Source organism: Lynx rufus, unplaced genomic scaffold (assembly GCF_022079265.1).
Source record: "Lynx rufus isolate CCGP_SWC_20201006 ecotype Redwood Valley unplaced genomic scaffold, mLynRuf1.p SCAF_9, whole genome shotgun sequence".
NCBI lineage: Eukaryota > Metazoa > Chordata > Mammalia > Carnivora > Felidae > Lynx > Lynx rufus.
In genome coordinates this window covers 90639288-90659315 of record NW_025814897.1, presented here as the reverse complement: position 1 = coordinate 90659315, position 20028 = coordinate 90639288, and the positions used below count along the sequence as shown (strand labels likewise).

At 40.8% G+C, this 20028-nt stretch overlaps 1 pseudogene; it reads left to right on the top strand.

Moving 5' to 3' along the window:
* Positions 1-266: 266 nt before the first annotated feature.
* Positions 267-759, top strand: LOC124506198 (peptidyl-prolyl cis-trans isomerase A-like; annotated as a pseudogene).
* The last annotated feature ends 19269 nt before the right edge of the window (positions 760-20028 follow it).

Below are 20028 nucleotides of genomic sequence, written 5' to 3'. Positions count from 1 at the left end.
AAAATGTAACGAAGCTCTTTATGGTGCAAAAATAGAAACTTGAGGCTCCAAACAGTTGGCACTGAGTGGCATTTATGCCATACAGTTCCTGTATACACCACCTAGTGAAGTTACCTTGGGCAAATTCTTAACCTCTGCATCTCTACTGCATCATCTACAGAATGGGGATATTAGGGCCTGGTCCTATAGGTTTTTATGAGGATTAAAATAGATAACTATAGGCCTTACAGTTGTTGCCACCCCAGAGCCACCCACACCACCCAGCCATGGTCAACCCCACCATGTTCTTTGACATCACCATAGATGGCAAGACCTTGGGCTGGCTCTCCTTCTGTTTGTAGACAAAGTTCCAAAGACAGCAGAACACTTTCGTGCTCTGAACACCGGAGAGAAAGGATTTGGTTATAAAGTTGCCTGCTTTCACAGGATTTTTCCGGGATTTACGCACCAGAGTGGTGACTTCACATGCCATAATGGCACTGGCAGCAAGCCCAACCATGGGGAGAAATCTGATGATGAGAATTTCATCTGGAAGAACACGGGTCCTGGCCTCTCATCCATGGCACATGCTAAACCCAACACAAATGGTTCCCACTTTTTCATCTGCACTGTCAGCACAGTGGTTGCTTGGATGGCAAGCATGTGGTCTTTGGCAAGGTGAAAGAGGGCAGGAATATCGTGGAAGCCATGGAACGCTTTGGGTCCAGGAATGGCAAAACCAGGAAGAAAAGCACCATTGCTGACTGTGGACAAATCTAATAAATTTCACTTGTGTTTTATCTTAACTACCAGACCATTCCTTCTGTAGCTTAGGAGAGCAACCTTTTACCCCTACCTGCTCAAAATATCCTATAATCTTTGTGCTCTCAAAAAAAAAAAGAGTATTTTCTTTACTCTTCTCCAAGTCTAGCTGAATTGCAGAGTCAAGTTTATGATTATGAAATAAAAACTAAACAACAACAAAATAAATAAATAAAATGGGTAACTATATGATAAGAGTAATAAGGTATATTCCTCAGATTGGTTTTTTTTTAATGTTTATTTGTGAAAGTGAGAGTGAGCACCAGCAGCAGAGGGGTAGGGAGAGAGGGGAACAGAGGATCAGAAGTGGGCACCATGCTGACAGCATCGAGCCCAATGCGGGACTCGAACTCATGAACTGTGAGATCATGACCTGAGCCGAAGTTGGATGCTCAACCAACTGAACCACCCAGGTACCCCCTCAGATTGGTTTTAGTGAGGCTATTTCTCCAAGGATTTGGGGGAAGAGGGTTTAATTATCAACACAAGAGTCAGTAACTCAGAGGCTTTTCCTATGATATGAGTGAAGCTCATTCTCTTAAAACACTGGCATTGCAGCAAGGACAAGGGAGTTGGAAGCAATGGCCAGGTATGTTACAGTGAAGAAGTCAAGGTCAGGGTGAGGAGAATATGTGACCCACATCGCATGTATAGTGCATATTCTAATCAGCATAATGTAGAAGCAGTGGCTTGCTGTAAGGGACGATTATCAACATAACCCTTGAATCAAACCCCAGTGTCACCATTTAGCTTTGAATTCTTAAAAATTCTATTAAACTCTTGTGAGCCACTGATTCTTCATAGACATAATAGGATTAATAAGACAGTCCGGATAGAGTTGTTTTGAGGATCATATTAAGAGCACTAACACATGTATATTACCTAGAAAATGACTAGCTGACCTAAAATGGGCATTTATTAGCTTTATGCCTCTGTGGAGCTAATTTTGCGAACAGGAGAAAATTAAAGACCTACAAAGATCTACAAATCATTCCCGCCAGAAAAGTTATATCATCACACTCTATTTACTCTGCTCAAGTCCTCCTTAACAAGCTAGAACATTGTGCGTAAGCTTGAGTCATGTATTTAAGAAAGACATAGCAAAGAACTGGCTATCCATTGTACTTTGACCCAGTGGGATCTTTCTTGTTTCACCCATTCAATCAGTCTTTAAACCTTTCTTTTCTAATTGGGATATGCTTTTTCTTACTAAATTTCATTTCCATGACTCCAATTTTCTCCCTCACAACCATAGGTCAGTGGGACCAGAGACCCAGGGAGCACTGGATGTTGGCTTTCATAAATGGAACCAACACTTCAACGACCCTCCTTTCCACGTCAGGGGAAAACTTCTCCCCAGTTCAAGAAAATCAACTCAGCTCCTACCAAACTGGCTTATTTTAAGTGAACTCAGTTTTTCAATACTTAATTTGAAACTGAAGGTGAACACAACCCCCAGTGTCTGTGAGAACCATCTGGTGGCAACCTCCCTGCTGATGCCCCAACCTGCCTACTTAGATTTCTGCACGGTTCTTTTGGGTCCGGGCATTGAGATCTAGCCGTGAATTTAAATAGTGTTTGGGTAAAGCCAACTTTTCACAAGTTGCTCTCAGCCCCTTCTTTCATCATGGAGTCCTGAATTCATTTCCTTAATATTATATCAGAATCTTTTGATCTGAGACCACTTTTCCCACCTGATGCCAAGAACTACTGCTTGGTGTTAGGTACTATCTTTCCTCCTGCAGACTGACATCTTAGAGAGAAATTCTTATAACAAACTAAACTTCCGTTTTTCCCAAACACCTTCAAAGTAAGCTATGCAACCTCACTCCCACTAGGATGGTTACTATAAAAAACAAAACAAAGCAAAATGACAAGTGCTGGTGAAGTTATGGAGAAATTGGAATTCTTGTGCACAACTCATATGCATTGGTGGGAATGTAAAATGGTGTGGCCACTATAAAATCAACATGAAAATGCTTCAAAAAATTAAAAATAGAATTACTATATGATCCAAGAATTATACTTCTGAGTGTATAGACACACACACACACACACACACAATCGAAATATTATTCATTCTTAAAGAGGAAGAAAATTCTGATACATACTACAACAAAGATGAATCTTGAGGACATTGTGATAAGTTAAATGAACCAGCCACAAAAAGGCAAATACTGTATGATCCTACTTACATGAAGTACCTAGAGACGTCAAATTCACAAAGACAGTAGGTAGAATGGTTGTTTCCAGGGCCTAGGGAGAGGAAAGTGGGGGTTGCTATTTAATGGGTAAAGAGTTTCAGTTTTGCAAGATGAAAAAAATTCTGGAGAGTGTTTACACAACAGTTTATACGTTTAACGCTACTGAGCTGCACACTTAAAAATGGATAAAATGACAAATCTTATGTGTATTTTACCATCATTAAAAATTTTAAGCTATTCACCTTGCTGGTCACTTTTCTCCTGTGCTTATCACAGGCATTTCTGTCCCACTAACGTGTAACTTGGTCTATAGCTCACCCTGTGGACATTCCCGCTGGGCCAGGTAGCTGGAACCACAGTGAGTTTGACCCACAGGTCCCTGCAAAGAAATACATTGCCACTGAAGATAGAATAAAAATTGTAGAAAGAATTCATGCCATCTGTCAGGTTAAATAATGTTAAGGAATGAGAATACAAAGCTAAAGATGGAAGGGAGGGGGAAGGAAGGAAGGAAGGAAGGAAGGAAGGAAGGAAGGAAGGAAGGAAGGAAGGAAGGGAAAGTGAATTCCTTTTGTTCACAAAGGGAATTAAGGGAGAATGAGAGGGCTTTGCAAATATGCTGAGAAAGAGAGGCTCAAGAGAAAATGAGCTTCCTAATGAAAGAGGAAGCATACTAAATTAATTATGCCTTTGAAATATTGACCCCATTCCTTAAAGCTATTGCAACCCTGAAAAGCAAGAAAAGGCATTTGGGTGAGTCAGAAGTAATGGAGCCTGTGAGGCATGAGCCATCTATCAAGACCAATAAGGGATGTTTCGAGAACTGGAACAAATGCACATCACCAGGCCCCAGTGTCTCACTTATAGGCAATCAATTGAATTAGCACTTAGAATTTCTCTTCTAAAAGGAAATATAAACACATTCTGAAATACAAACACCAGGGAATAGCAAGGTAGACTTCACGGCCCAAAGTAAAAAGACCCCTGAAACTGCAGACTTCTTCATCTGATGGCTCTAATAATAGACACAAAATATAAAAATATCAAGGCCCTCATTAAAATGAACACTCCACTGAGCCTCAGGGGTTTTTTTTCAATCAAACTGATAAAATAAGCGTATTCATTCTTGGAACTCTTATTAAATCCCCTTTTTATTATTTATTAACTGAACAACTTGAGCAAGTTACTTTCTGAGTTTAACTTTTTTAGTTCAATTTTCTTCTCTTTATGTTTTACTTAAGGAGTTTTTTTGAAGAGTGCCTCACTATTCATCGTTCTTACCATTCCATGTAGAATTGATAGATTGTCCCCATCTCTTCCTGAATCTGTTTGCTTGAATGTGTTTCTCTGAAAAGTCACTGTGTTCACCTGGCATGGGGACTCACTGTGGGCATAGGTTGGGTGGCACAGGAAAGCTCAGGTTCAAATCCCAGTTTTCCACTTACTAATTGTGTGAGCTAAGGCAAATCGTGTGCTTCTCCATACCTCTGTTTCCTCAACTACAATATGGGGAAAATGAGGCTGATCTTTCAGGGCTACTGTTAAGGACTAAATGAGATTATATATATATAAAGGATTTAAGATAGTGGACAACCAACAGCCAAGCACTCATGGAAAGGTAGTTATTATTGTTATAATAAATATCATCTGTTGATTCTATAAAAGGGAAGCTCTTCTTTGTGAAACCAGGTTGGCCTATAGACTCAAAGTAAAAGGGTAATTTGACAGGGCAAAGCTATATCCTTTGGCCTAATATCTTTGTTGGAATCTTACCTAGGAATTAATACCTTGTCTTTAAAAGTAAAAGTAGGCATAAAAAATAATTTTAAAAATAGTAAATGTGGGGGCGCCTGGGTGGCTCAGTCAGTTGAGCATCCAACTTCAGCTCAGGTCATGATCTCACATTTCATGGGTTCGAGCCCCGCATCAGGCTCTGTGCTGACCGCTTGCTCAGAGCCTGGAGCCTGCTTCAGATTCTGTGTCTCCTTCTCTCTCTGCCCCTCCCCCACTCACGCTTTGTCTCACTCTGTTTCTCAAAAATAAATAAATGTAAAAAAAAAAATTTTAAATAAAAGAAATAGTAAATGTGGAGATAGCGAGTCATTCACAATTTAGAATAAAATGGTTTACATTCAAATGCTTCTCTCTTAAAATCGGTGCAGAGAAAGAAAGGGATGTTAACAAGGGAGGAAAATGTTATGAATAATGAGGGGGCTGCCTTTGAAAACAGGCCTAGATCTGAAATTGCAGTGGAGGATTCCAGAGTGCACAGAGCAGCAGGGAGTCAGAAAATTAACAGAAGTACCCATTCACTTATCCATCCATACATCCAATTATTCAACCATTATCATTTAGTATCTACTTACTATGTGCAATGTCTAAGTGCCTAGCAACAAACACAAAGAGATACCATTCTTATGTTCAAGGAGTCCAGAGTACAGTGGGATAAATGAGTTTATAATCAGCATAGTGCAGTCCATAAGTGTTATAATCTCAGAACGTATTCATTGTCTTGGAAACACAGAATGATCAGGTGATGATGAGGGGAAAAGTAGAAGAATAAGGATAAAATCACAGAGCGGGTGCTAGAAAAGGTGTCATATGAGCAATCTCCATCAGTTTTCAACAGACGATGGACTGGAAGGGGCAAACTTCAGGTAGAGTGAATGAAGGCATGAAAAAGCCTGACCGATTGGAACCTGCAGCTAATTCTGTATAATTCTAGCACAGGCCAGTTACAAGAAAGAAGGAAAGGGAGGGAAGTATGCCAAGGAGATAGGTGCCTAATTGGACTCAACTGAATGGTTTTCAGGCAAAGAATGACAGAATCACATTGATCTTTTAGAAAGAAGATTGTAAAAGGGCGCCTGGATGGCTCAGTCGATTAAGCATCCAATGCTTGATTTCAGCTCAGGTCATGATATCATGGTTCATGGGTTTGAGCCCCACAATGGGCTCTGTGCTCACAGCATGGAGCCTGTTTGGAATTCTCTCTCTCTCTCTCTCTCTCTCTCTCTCTCTCTCTCTCTCCATCCCCCACTTGGTGTCTATCTTTCTCTCTCACAAAAATAAACATTTACAAAAGAAGAAAGAAGACTGTAAATATCTGGGAAATTATTAGTTAGAGGGGGTCAAGATTGAACAGAGAGACCAGTATGGAGGCCGTTAAAATGCATCAAGAGATGCCAACAACCTAAACTAAGGCAGTGGTAGCAGTAATGGAAGGTAGGTGTATTTCAGGAACCAGAAGTAGTAAGACTTGCTGACCACGTGTTTACAGGAGACATATGGAATGGGAGTCAGGGTTCTGGTTTGGGTAACTGGATGGATGACAGTGACATGAAAGTCAGAAAGACTGAAGGAAGAATGCAGGCAGAGGGCAAGTCTCAGGCGTGTGCACAGTGCCAGCTTCCTATAGGAAAAGCAAGTGGACTTCATTCATTTGAAAGAACACCGGGAATAAAAGAACTATAATAATTGCAAAAGATTATTTTATTATTCTCATCTGACATACTAATAATCTGAAGTCCACCTTCCACCTCCCCACTGCTTCCTGTAAGTGAAGACTGACAGTGTAGCACAGAAACAGCATCAGTACATAAACAAGAGCACCATAAACTTTAACGAGCTTTAAAAAAGTAGCTAAATAAGTGTTAATTCCTCTCAACAGCTGGAACATTCTCTCCTAGAGTTGCTAAGCATTAATAATATATCTCTGTGGGTAAACCCAGGGAAGTTGAGCTGGAATAAGGCCCTTCTTGAATTATCCCGGTGAATATGTTGTCACCTAAAGCTGGCCGAAATCTGGACACAAGTTGGAAGACATAAATAAACATCACGCCCCACACCCACAGACCCTGTATGCTGGGCAAAAAGGAACCAAAAATGCCATGAAGAGACCCCTAAAACCTTTGGGAATCCACCGGAAGAAACCAGAATACCTACAGGCCATAAGACAGCACTCACCCAGAGTTCCAAGGCTGTGGAATGACAAGCCATCCAGGCTGTCTTCCAATCATTCCCACACATCTGTCTGACCTCCACGTGATTATCTACCAGAACAAAATAGTATAAGAAGCTGCATTTACTGAAGGTTTACTAAGTACACAGACCAATGCTAAATGCTTAATATCTAGTACCTAAAACTTAATTCTCATATCCAGCACCCTGTGAATACCATTATTTCCATTCCCATTCTAGAGATGGGGTAACTAAGGCTCAAAGAAGAGAAGCGATTTCCCCAAGGTTTCACTGCAAGTGGCACAGCCAAGATTCAAGAAGGGGTCTCTTTGCTGCCAAAACCATTCTCTTAACCACTGTGTTATAATGTCTTTATACCTGTATCATTCCAGGCCCAATTTTTTAAGTTTGTCAGGAAAACCCTAAAATGCATGCCAATTTTGGTCAGAAACTGTAATAAATCTGGTTCAACTTTCTGTTTAGAGTCTGAGGACCTGACCATTCATTAAGCCGTCCCAGAGACAACCCGCCAATAAATGCGTGATTCCAGGTATAGGCTTAGGCTTTGATATTTGGACTAGAAAGACAGATAGATAAATATTATTACTTGGAGTCATACAACTCCCTAATATAGTAGATTTCTGTAATATTTCCTCTGGGCTTTTCACACAGTGATGTGTTTTTTTAGCATTCCTGGACTTTTTGCCATTTTAATCTGTACTGAATAGAGTAATATCCTCAGTTGGTCAAAAGTGTCATTTCCTTTTATGGCCAAGGTTTTTCACAATGATACTAAATAATATAAATGATGTTTTATTTGATGGCTGTTTTATGCTTTCTGGAGCCTCTGGTGGGACGAGATGCTTGGGCTTCCCCTGTAAATCTTGCCAGCTACCTGATCGGCTGCAGCTATAAAGCTCCCCCCGCATCTGGAAAATTTAAATCTCTGCTTAAAACATTAACTTCTTTATTTAATTTTTTTATTGCTAAGGGTTTACAGCTGACTTTATGGCCCTGGGATGATTAATTTTTAATGCCTTTCTTTCTTTCTCCTTTGATCAACTTCCTCCATTTTCAATTTGAATGCAATCATACCTTTCCAAAAAGCATTTGTCACTTGCTGGTTTGCAAATTTCAGGCAACCAGAGGTGGTTGGTGCAGAGTGGAAGGCAGGCACTCCTGCACAGAATAACTGAAAGACAGGAACTCTATGCCTTTCCCGTGACTCCTGTTGATAGCAAATTCTCTAGCATCAGTAAATCTTCTAGTTCTAGGTCTTGGCAAGCAATGAGTTCCCTGAGAGGGTTATGCTACTAAATCCTGTCATTGTCATGCACAAGGTATGGATTGAGTCACGTCTTTGAAACTAGTGAACCATGATTAAGGAAAACAAATAGGAGAAACACACCTTCAAAACAATTCATACCTTCTCCCACCTCCCCAGCCCCACCAAAACACAGAAAACAACAAAACAAAGCCAAAAAAAATTGGGGATTTGGTTTGCAAATCAAAAACTCCTCAGCTTTTTATATTCACACAATATATAGTCATTTAAATGTTGTATCATATTTAATGACACAGGGAAAATGTTCACTATAAATTTGGGGGGGAGCAGGTTACAAAACAGAATATGGAACCGATTTAAGAAGGTATATTTACGCATAAGCAGACTGGGAAAATTAATGATTGTCTCTAGGGATGAAAGAAATAAGTGTTAATTTTGTTCTTCTTTGTTTCTCTGTGCCTCTCAAGTCTTCTACATGACTACATATTGCTTTTGTAATTTAAAAAAATGAGTTTTAATTTAAAATAGAACTTCCTTGCATTTAGGATTACAAGTTAAATGGAGAACCAGAGACCAAATTCTTGAGATCATAAAGAAGAAATGGTAGATGTCAGAAATAAATTCATAATATTTATCAATATATTGAGGACACTGATACAGGAGCATTACATTCCTAATTCTTAAGGTTGTAAAAATTTTATCCACATTTTACAAGAATGAAAACAAGCTCAGAAAGGTTACATAGATTGCCAAGTTTTGCATAGATTAGACTCGACTTCAAAATGCACACTATTATCATTGTGTTATACTGCCTTAATTGAAGCACATTTCTACCCACAATTGAGCTACCACATAGATTCATTTATTTTATAAAGGAGAAGTATTGACTCCCAGCCCCAGTGCTAAATCAAGAGCATATTTCTAAACCCCTTTTAGCCTTGCTTTTTAAAAATATATGTGCAAGTGTAAAATAATATATTAATGCTTTCCATTATAATTTATGGGCATGTTACAGTTTATGATGCATTTTTCACATCCATTAGTCTCCCTAACTATTTGATTTATTTCACTATGTAACTACAATATCAAGTTGCATTTAATGTATCTAACAACCTGTGTAGAAAAATAAATATATAAATCAAAAATGAAAACCTCTGTTCCTATTTTGACTCTAAATAAACCTAAACTATAGGGGTACCTGGGTGGCTCAGTTGGCTGAGCATCTGACTTCAGCTCATGTCACGATCTCATGGTTCATGAGTTTTAGCCCTACATCAGGCTCACGTGTGTCAGCATGGAGCCCACTTCAGATCCTCTGTCCCCTGTCTCTCTGCCCCTCCCCTGCTCAAGCTCCCTCTCAAAAATAAATAAAACATTAAAAAAAACTAAACTGTACATACTTACGGAACCAATTATCATGTCATGTAAGTTGTAACAAATGTTGCTTATCTAATTAATAATTTCTCCCAGTATTATAAATTATGGGTGTTACCCTTTGTTGGGTGGGACTGTCACTAGCTGACACTAGTTTGAGCCCCTGAGTCACAATATGACAGAAAACCCATAAGCAAACTCTTCTAAATTGATCGTCATGTGCAGTCTTAAATTATGAACTTCTCTCACCAATAGCAATGTGTTATTTATGGAGCCAAAACCTCTCTCCGCTTCTGCTCAAGTTACAACAATTACATTCCAATCTTCTGCTAGTTCTTATGGTAATGTCTAAATATCATCTGTACTCAATGATTCTATAAACTAAATCACAACAGAAGTCATTTGGTGGTTTGTCATAGCTGATTAGATCAAATCTAAGCCTTCCAGCTTGTGTGTTTGAATCCTGACTGTACCACATTTGTTACGCATATCTTCAGGTTCCCATCTGTAAAATGGGGATGATGATCATTATTATAGTACGCAAATTAGTTACCATACATGATGCCTGGGAGCGAAGCCCAATATGAACATTAGCTTTCACATTTATTAAAATGAATGTATAATAGGTACCCACAATGGGTGGGTACTCCATGGATTTTCAAAGATTTAGGTCATTAAATGGAAATGCCATTCATCCCTCCTGACTCCAGTCATCCCCGCCTCTCTCTTATCTCAGAAGTGTCCAATGTGCAAGGAAGCCTACTGTGTCTGGTCACTGCTGTGATGTCCACTGTTTCATCCTTCCCCACCCCCATTCTTCCTGTCTCTTCAAGGCTCTCAGATCCAAACTCCCATGGATGTTGCAGTTCCTGCAAGCAGAAACACAATGGTGCCTCCAGAGTAGGGCACACTTTGCTGCAGTGGACCACCTGGAATCCAGTATAGGTGGAATTTTCTTACCAAGGCGTAAGCACCCCTGCCAAGGGCCCTATCTCCCTACTAAGGTCCATGCTTGATCTAGCATAAAGGAAATGCAGGAGCAGAAGCCAAGGGATAGGAGGGGTGCCTGGGTGGCTCAGTCGGTTAAACGTCTGCCTCTTGGTTTCAGCTCAGGTCATGATCTCACGGTTCGTGTGTTCGAATCCCACATGGGGTTCTGCACTGGCAGTGCTGAGCCTGCTTGGGATTCTCTACCTCTCTCTCTGCCCCTCCCTCACTCATGCTTGCATGCATGCTCTCTCTCTCTCAAAATAAATAAAATATATATATACACACACACATATATATATGAAGAAGCTATATATATATATTTATACTATATAATACATACACACACACACACACACATACACACACACACACACACACACACACACACACACACACACTATAGTATATATTTATATATATACATAAGCTAAAGGAGAGGAACCAGGAGACAGGAGCCAGACAGGCCAACTGGTGGGCACAAGGCAGCCCCCAGTAGTATCTACCCCAGAGCTGGACCTAAGAAAGAGTGTGTAGTGGGTGAAAAAGGTATAGAATTCTGTGGTCCTGGGAGGCTTTTATGGGAGAGCTCTGGAGCCAGAACTTTAGGGGTGTGCTGAGTGGCTCTGACAGCAACCAATCAGACAGAACACCGAAGCAATTCAGGGATGTCCTCTGTGCCAGGCATTAACCCTGTAGATGACAGTGTGCAGGAATATCCAGGAAATTCCAAGGATGAGCAGAAAGATCGGCCATGTGGCAGGAGGCACACTTGAAAGAAGCAGCAGCTATTTACCAACTAATATGAAAGTGCTTTGTGTTCTACCTACTGGATGCTAGTGTGTAATAACCAAAGCTACGCCTGCTCTTGCAATCCGTACCCTTATATTGCACAACCTTCCAGCTGCATCCACCCAACCACAACTTCAGCACAATTACCTACCATGCAGATGTCCATCCACATGAACACGAGAAATTTAGTGATAACACACACACACACACACACACACACACACACACACACACACACAAAATACTGTGCAGATTTTCCACAATAAAGAGAGAGAAACTGAATCCAATTTAAGTCCATCATTCATATTGAAAATGACTTTTACTTACCCCCATGTTGCTAAGTTGACTTTCCTTAATGCCTGTTTTGGAGGAGATGATCACTCAAGCAAGAGAACGAAGAAAAGTGTGACCTTGACACCGTGACTCTTCCCCAGTGGGGGCCGACCATCTTGTGACCTTGACACTCTTGACTCTTCCCCAGTGGGGGCCGACCATCTCTTGGGACACAGTTGCCAGTGTCTCCTGAGTCTTCCATCACTCCCTTTGGCTCCCCAGTCCTCCCTGCTCAGCCGCACTCTGCCATTCTTCCATTCATCACTCTAAATAGGGCACCTACCATGTGCCTGGCACGGTGCAGGCAAAGGTGTAACCAGTCATAGTCAAGGCAAAATAAAATAGATTTAAATGGGAAGTAATACAACATGCCTCAGGAAATAAGAAGACAGTTTCATGGAGAACATCTTTTTGCTGAGATTTTATTTCAATAGAAAGACCCATTAAAATAGTGCTTGAGAGCTCAGGCTTTGAACAGTCCTGGTATGGGAGTCTTTACAACCAGAACTGGGTGGGTATCAGCATAATAGAGACAGAGAACTTATTTGAAGGAGAAAACTGGGCTGCAGCTGCTCAAAACAGGATGTAAACATTTAAAATTGAAAAAAAATTTTAGGGGTGCCTGGGTGGCTCAGGCGGTTGACCATTCAACTTCAGCTCAGGTCACGATCTCACAGTTCGTGGGTTTGAGTCCCGCATTGGGCTCTGTGCTGAACGCTTGCTCGGAGCCTGGAGCCTGCTTCAGATTCTGTGTCCGGTTCTCTCTCTCCCTCTCTCCCGCTCAAGCTCTGTCTCACTTTGGCTCTCAAAAATCAACAAATGTCAAATAAAAAATTTTTTTTTAAATTTTAATGTTTACGTATTTTTGAGAGAGAGAGAGAGCATGAGCAGGGAAGTGACAGAAAGAGACGGAGAATCTGCAGCAGGCTCCATGCTCTCAGCACAGAGCCTGATGAGGGACTCAAACCCACAAAGCATGAGATCATGACCTGAGCCAAAATCAAGAGTCAGACACTTAACCGACTGAGCCACTCAGGGGTCCCAAGGAGATAGACATTTTAAGTAAGCCTTTTAATGCCCTCCTGGCTCTGCTCTTGCCCCCTTCCAATGCAGTAGCAGTTGCAATCTTTCCAAAGGATATTTCCTATCTTGTTACTTCTCCGCTGACACCGCTCCTCCACTCACCCAGAGCCGACGCTGGCCACATGGCTCTCTTCTAGTCCTGGACCAGGTGCACTAAAAACAAACCTGCAGCCTGCACCCAGGTTTGCTGGCTTCCCACCTACATTCCAGTTGCCCTGAGTCTTCCCAGAACACTATGAACATTCATGCCTTTGCAGAAGCCATTCCCACAGCCTGAAATGCTTTCTCCCTCCTCTTCACTTTTTCCCCATATGGTGAAAGCAATTCAGTTCAAGACCCAGGTTAAATGTGACCTCCTCAGTTGGGGAACCCTCCCCAGGTACCACAGGCAGAGCTAATACTCTCACTCTCTACCACCAGCGCTCAGGGTACTTAGCTCCATTTTAGCTCTTGTGACTTTGTTTCCCCCTTGAGAACAGAAACAATACATTTTTTCTTTCTGAATGCCCAGTCTCTACTCAGAGATCTAAAAGCTTTTTCTGTGAAGGGCCAAATAATAAATATTTTAGGCTTTGCACAACATATGGGCTTTGACTCCACTCTATCTCTGCAGGGCAAAAGCAGCCATAAGTAATAGTAAATGAATGGGCATGGCTTTGTTCTAATAAAACTTTATTTAATTTAAAACCCTGAGCCCTCATAAAAAGTCCAATACATAATAAACATAGGTGGATGCCTAGTGAAGCAGGGTTTATTTTATTATCCTCTGTCCATTATTCTGATAGCAGAATCCAGCTCTGTTGATTGATAGAGCTTTTACCCTTCTCCCATAAAAACTGAAATGCAAAATTTGAAGTTTACTTGGGGGGGGGGAGGGGAGTGGGTGTGAAATTTGCATAAGAGCAGAAAACACAAAAAACAAAAACCTTGACTCCTCCTCAAGGTTCAAAGTTATTGAAACATCAAAATATTTAGGAGAAGTTATAGGGTATCCCTGATCATCAAGGCCTATTGGCAGGAAAGCTCTACAGAGCTCCCTGAGACGAAAATCACCATAAGTGTGAGGCATGACATTGCTCTCGGATTTGCCAAAAGGCTAATCCCAAACCATGTAATCTAGCAACATATGCACTTATGCATTACCCTCAGGCAACATGTTGAGCTAATTGAAATATCCGGCTAGAGGAACTGCTATTCTACTGAGTCAATGTTGGCATGGGGCCCCTATAACTAAGCAATACTCAGGACCATTTTCCCCCCTAACTCCTTCTACACTATGTCACAAATTGTATTCCACTCAATCCCTATGGACTGGACTGTGGAAGGCAGCCTTTTCATGAAGCACCAGGTACCAGTAAAGAGCAGGCCTTGAAAGAGAAAGACAGAGCAAAGGCTCAGCACCTACAACCACTTAGCATCCCAGGTTTCTTGTACTCATCACGAGAACATTCTCAGAGGAAAAGACTATTCTACCTGCTACTCTGAGCAGACAGGATACTGAATATTACATATTAGTGTATCTTTGCCAAATGGCATTTATTTGTCCTAACAAACTAATAAAATATGCTTCCTCTGATTACAAATTTATCAGTAAATTTTTTGTATGAAAGGATGAATGAGTGAATGAATGAATGAATGATAAAACACATGCACTGTGCAGAAAACTGACGTCTGCAACAGAATTCCAAATCTCTGGCTTCAAAAGATTTTACACCAGACGTGCCTGAGAGTTTCCCCTGGCCCAATTTTCGACACATGCCTTGCATTCTTGTGCATCAGGATGTGAAGTACATGGCAATGTGGTTACGTGTGGGTCAACACAAGCTAATAGCTTTTAAAAATTTCTTTTTTGCCCTTAATGGACACAAGTTCACAGTCCACAGGTCCATGCAATCCACATATCACCACGGAAAAGCTTTTGGCATAGCACGTGGCTAGCACTCAGTATCTTCTCCTGGGAAGCTGTCAGAACCAAAACAGTGACAGCGTTACATTTTGTTACAGTGCGTCTGTCAGGTATAACCCAACTGTTTTGCTCGGTGGCCTCTAAATCTGCCAGTTGGTCTTCACAGGTTTCTCCGAGCCACCTCACCCCATCCCTCCTCTAGGCTCCAACACCCAGAAAGTGCACCAAGCTCTGTCAAAGGAAATCATATAAATATTAAAAAGACTGAAGGGCTGATCAGAACAGACATTTGATATTATAGGATTTGTAGATCAATTTATGAGCTCTGTGATATATGGTATAGGAATCAACAGGCAATAACTGTTTTACGGGGAAGATCATAAACCTGTCAACTACTCTCCTGCTCTGTGCATCAGGGACCACTCTCGTGCCAAGGAGAGACGCTGTCACAGACCTTGTACAACAAAGCTAATGCATTTCTAATTCTGCTATTAGTATTGTCTTTTAAATAGCCCCCCTCCAAAAAAAGAATGTCATGTGTTCTGATATTTCCAATATGGTCATTTACACAGCTGGGTAGAAGTAACTTTCTTCTCAGCAGGCCAGCTGAGAGATTCGTGCTGTGATGCTGACATTCCCGCTGCACCCAGGAAATTCCTGACCCTGGCATTTCCAGGGACCTCAGCATGTGTTTTTAATCACTGGTCTCTTTATCCCCATCAGATGCCTTTGCCATTTGAACACTCATCTATTTTTCCAGAAAGCCATATGAAATGCCATTCTGTGACACTGCAATACGAGACCTACTGAGACTGCATCAAAACATACAGGACAAATGTCTCATTACAGCAGGAGTGCTGGCTGGACAAGAGTGTCCACTGCATGCGGAATCATGCTTTAAGGGCAGAGTGCTGTTAGCTTTCAGCAATATTTCCCATCTATTTTGGTGTCTTGACAGTTTCAGTAGCAGGGTAAGTGTATACATGAGACTCAGACACTCACCCAAGCTGGTTGACCTTGGGCAAATCACTGTATCACTCAGAGGATGTGTCTGAGCAATAGGGATACTGATACCTGCCAGTCCACCTAACAGGATATGAGTAGTGTCAAATGAGAAAATGGATCCAAATGCATTTCTTGAACTACACAAAGAGAGCACAATAATCAGTAGACGGACTGGGGGCTCTGGAACCAAACAACTGGGTGAGAATCCTGCCTCTCTGCTGCATAACCAGAGACTATTTACTTCATGCCTCTGAGCCTCAGTTTCTTCACCTATATAAAGGGATAATAATAATTATCTTTCACTGTCCCTGTGAGCAAGTGTGCCGCTTGGTGCATAGTAGGTACATAATACACGAATACACATATATTTATTTTTAAGTGGGGCTTAAAGAGAAAGTAGATATAAACACATGTGTTCAGACCTCCATTTTTAACCAAAGCTCTTTTAAATCTTCTCTTTAAAAAAATCCTTTTATGTTTTTATTTTATTTTTGAGAGAGAGACAGAGACAGGGTGTGAGTGGAGGAGGGGCAGAGACAGAGGGAGACACAGAATTTGGAGGCTCCAGGCTCTGAGCTGTCGGCACAGGGCCCGACGCAAGGCTCGAACTCACAGACTGCGAGATCATGACCTGAGCCAAAGTTGGATGCTTAACCGACTAAGCCACCCAGGAGCCTCTACATTTCTTTTCTAAGCCTGCCTTCATGTTTTACCCATTCCTGGATGGTAAATATGAATTTATATTGTCTCCTCCTTTATTGAGGATATGACCTCCCATAAGCTCCACTATGCCATAAAGTGCCTTTGTATGACACTGAAAAGGCCACCCCCTCTAGGTGAACATAGTGCTTTGGGAGAAGAGCCTGGATTTCAGCTCCCTCTGGCCACCTCAGCCAGCACAAGACAGGGCAATCATACAAAGTGATTCTGGAGACAGTAACATTGTGTAATACCCTCTGAAATCTCAGGGCAAGAACAAGCAGAGACTTTCAAACGGTTAGAAAATTGAAGTCCTTCTTACACCCACAGAGTGACCCCTGAGTTTGCCTAGTTAATTCACCAAAAAGTCGCCCATATGTCTATAGCCTTCTTTGAAAGATGGGCTCTTATTTCAAGTGAGCTTTTACTCTGGTCATCTCCCACTGAAGAAATATTGAGCCCTCATCTGATGATCTAAAGAGTTCCCAGATTCTCCAGCCAATCCTGTTTGGGTGCCTTAAAATTAGTAATGGCTTATTTTTCAGAGGCATGAGTTCATTGCTTCCTAGTGAAGGTACAAAACTTAAGCCATATTTAGGACTAAAAGGAGACAGAAGACAAAGAGGTTCTCAAAAAACTGAGATATCTCTAGATATCAAGGTTCTCAACAAACCAAGACAACTCATGTTCCTTGCTCAGTTCAAAAAGGTCATGCCACACTCTCAAGAACTTGGTTACCAGAGTGCTTCCAGGCACTTGAGATGCAAATAATAAAGGTATGTTCAACTAATAATACTAATAGTAATAAGAAGAATAAATGCTACCTGTTTCTACATATGGCATTGCAATCAACAGGTATTTTCACATCTATTTCTCACATAATTCTCCCAATAGCCCTATGAAAAGGAAGAGCAGGAATATTATCCCCCACTGATAAAGACTAAGGCTAAGAGAGGAAGAATGACATGCCCATCACTACACATTTGTCACTAACAGATCTTACTAAAGATTTCTGACTCTAAATCCTATGCCTTGGAGGCAATCCCATGAGAGTTCTGCCACATCTTAGATTTTAAAATCTATGCTCACAAGTCTCCCAAAATGCCCATTTTCATTTGTTTGATACATAATAAGAGAGCTTTGAATTCATACCCAGAACCTATCCATTACTCTTCTCTCTCCGCAGACATTTGCTCCAGCCCTCTTCTTCGCACATTCCACCAAAAAGAAGCAAAGTCCAAACCATGATCACACAAGGGTTCTGTGCATCTTCTTTCATGCAACACACACATGTATCAAAGCGTTCTCCCAGAACAGCGAATCCACCACCTGAGAGGGTGTTCCACAAGAGGGAAGCAGTATTGAACTGCTCTTTCTTTTGAAGAAGGCCAGGGTGTTAGTAACCAGGCCAAATGGACAGACAGGAACAGGTTTACGATCTCCTTTGAAGATGTCAAATAAATATGAAGCACTATGAACAGCATCGCTTAAGGGCTCTTCAAAGCCCCCAAAGTAGTAGCCATTTTACAACACCATGTGAAATGGGGCACATCTCATTAGGAGAACTTATTTTGATAACAAAATAGACTGTGTGTGTAATTCATCTTTGGACCTAATCATACTGACGATTATTTTCATTTAGGTTTTTACTCCATTTCCGTATCGCATTCATAGTGAATTACACTAAACAGTCCATAGGGTCCTGGCAAAGCCACTGTAGGATTTAATGACACAAGGTGATACTTATTCGGCAGCTGGCATCTTCACATGCTACAAGGCTACTTCACTGTCACACTGAGGAAGGGCTATTGTAATTGTTCCCATTTTGCAGATGGACAATTTGATAGCAAGCAATTAGTTAAGATCACATAACTAGTTTGAATACTCAATCGAGCTAACTTTGTTTAAGATCTAGCCAAGTGATCTTGGCCAACTACCTAATCTCTCTGAAGCTGTTCACACATCAATTATACCAAGAGATTGGGTTAGATAATCTCTAAAACAATTTCCAACAACATTATTTTTACTTTTGTAACCCTTCTCAAGTCATAACTTGGAAAAGTCTTAGACACAAATCGAGGTGGGCAAAATCTATGGAAATACAACCTAGACCAGCTCAGTCTAATAGAACCTTTTTACAATAATGGAATGTTCTGTAATTCATGGCCCAACATAGCAGCCACTGGCCACTTATAGCTAGTGAGTGCTTGAAATGGGACTAGTGAGACTAATAAAACTGGATTTTTTATTTGAGTTGATATTTATTAATTTGAATTAAGATTGAAATAGTCACATGTTGCATTCATTGTCTGTAGTACGGGACAGCACAGATCTAGACAAAGAAATGTATTTCCAAGTTAAGTCTGTCAGAAGACTAGTAATGAGGAGAAAAAAGAAACAAGAATTCCTGAAATATGAGGGATGACTTTATTATACTTTGGATTAGTCCAAAAATTTCCATGGCAGAAGCTCTGAGCCAGGACGCAGATTCCCACTTAATTCCTTTCTTACGAGACTATCTTTTTAGTCCCTAATGACGAAGTTGTGCATAATAGTTTCTTGAGTGTGATACCATCCACATAGAGTTACCATATAATACATCACCCAAATTGGGACATTTCTGACAGTGAAAGGTGTCACTGTGAATAATGAGCCAGGAAAACAGATATACACCAGGACTATCCAAAGCAAACCTAGATACATAGCCACCTAAATTCAGAAGATCCTGCAGTTGCAGATTCTCTGGGACCCCAGATGCTGAAAGTAAGAATCAGACTACACTCTACAATATCAGACTACACTCTACAAAGTATTTTACAAAACGTAGCACTTGGAGTGGTTTTTAAAAATGTCATCCCCGCTTAACCCTAATAATCAAAACCTCTAGAGGCAGAATTACTGAATTATTAAATAATTCTGAATCACTGAGTAATCTGAATGACTGAAAACTGGGTTTGGTAAAATCTGAATGACTTTGCAATTCTCACATAGAAACCAAAATCTAGACAAAGATGGTGTCTAGAGATTCTAGCCAATGAAGCAAAATTTGCTGCCACCAAAAAATGGGATATGGGCAATACTGTTTCCAATGTAAATTAAGGACACATCTGTGCACTGTCTTTGACAGTATCATTCTTGAATTCTTGTTTCAAAAATGTTTGAAGCCAGGGAGGTCAGAAAACTGTGCGAACTTTGATCCTTGATGTCTCTAAAGCCTTCTAATTTCAGCCTCCCTGAGACTGATCACCTCAGGGATTCTGAAAAGACAAAAACAATTTGTCTTTCCCTATCTTCTTTGGATTGGGGTAGAAAGACTAAATCAAGAAAGCCAATCAGTAATTCAGATAGCTATAAATGCAATGAAAAAAAGTAAACAGCCAGATGGAACACTTGACTATAAGACACATGAAGGCAGGAACTATTTGTCTTACTCACTACTTTATTTCTGGTGTCTCAGACAGTGCCTGAAATATAGCAGGCATTAAATAAATATTTGTTGTATGAATACACATAATGGAGGGGCAGGAGAGAACTACTTTAGGTGGAGTCAATAGGCCTCTCTTTGAACTAAGATTTTTACTAAAAGGACCCTGGTTAGG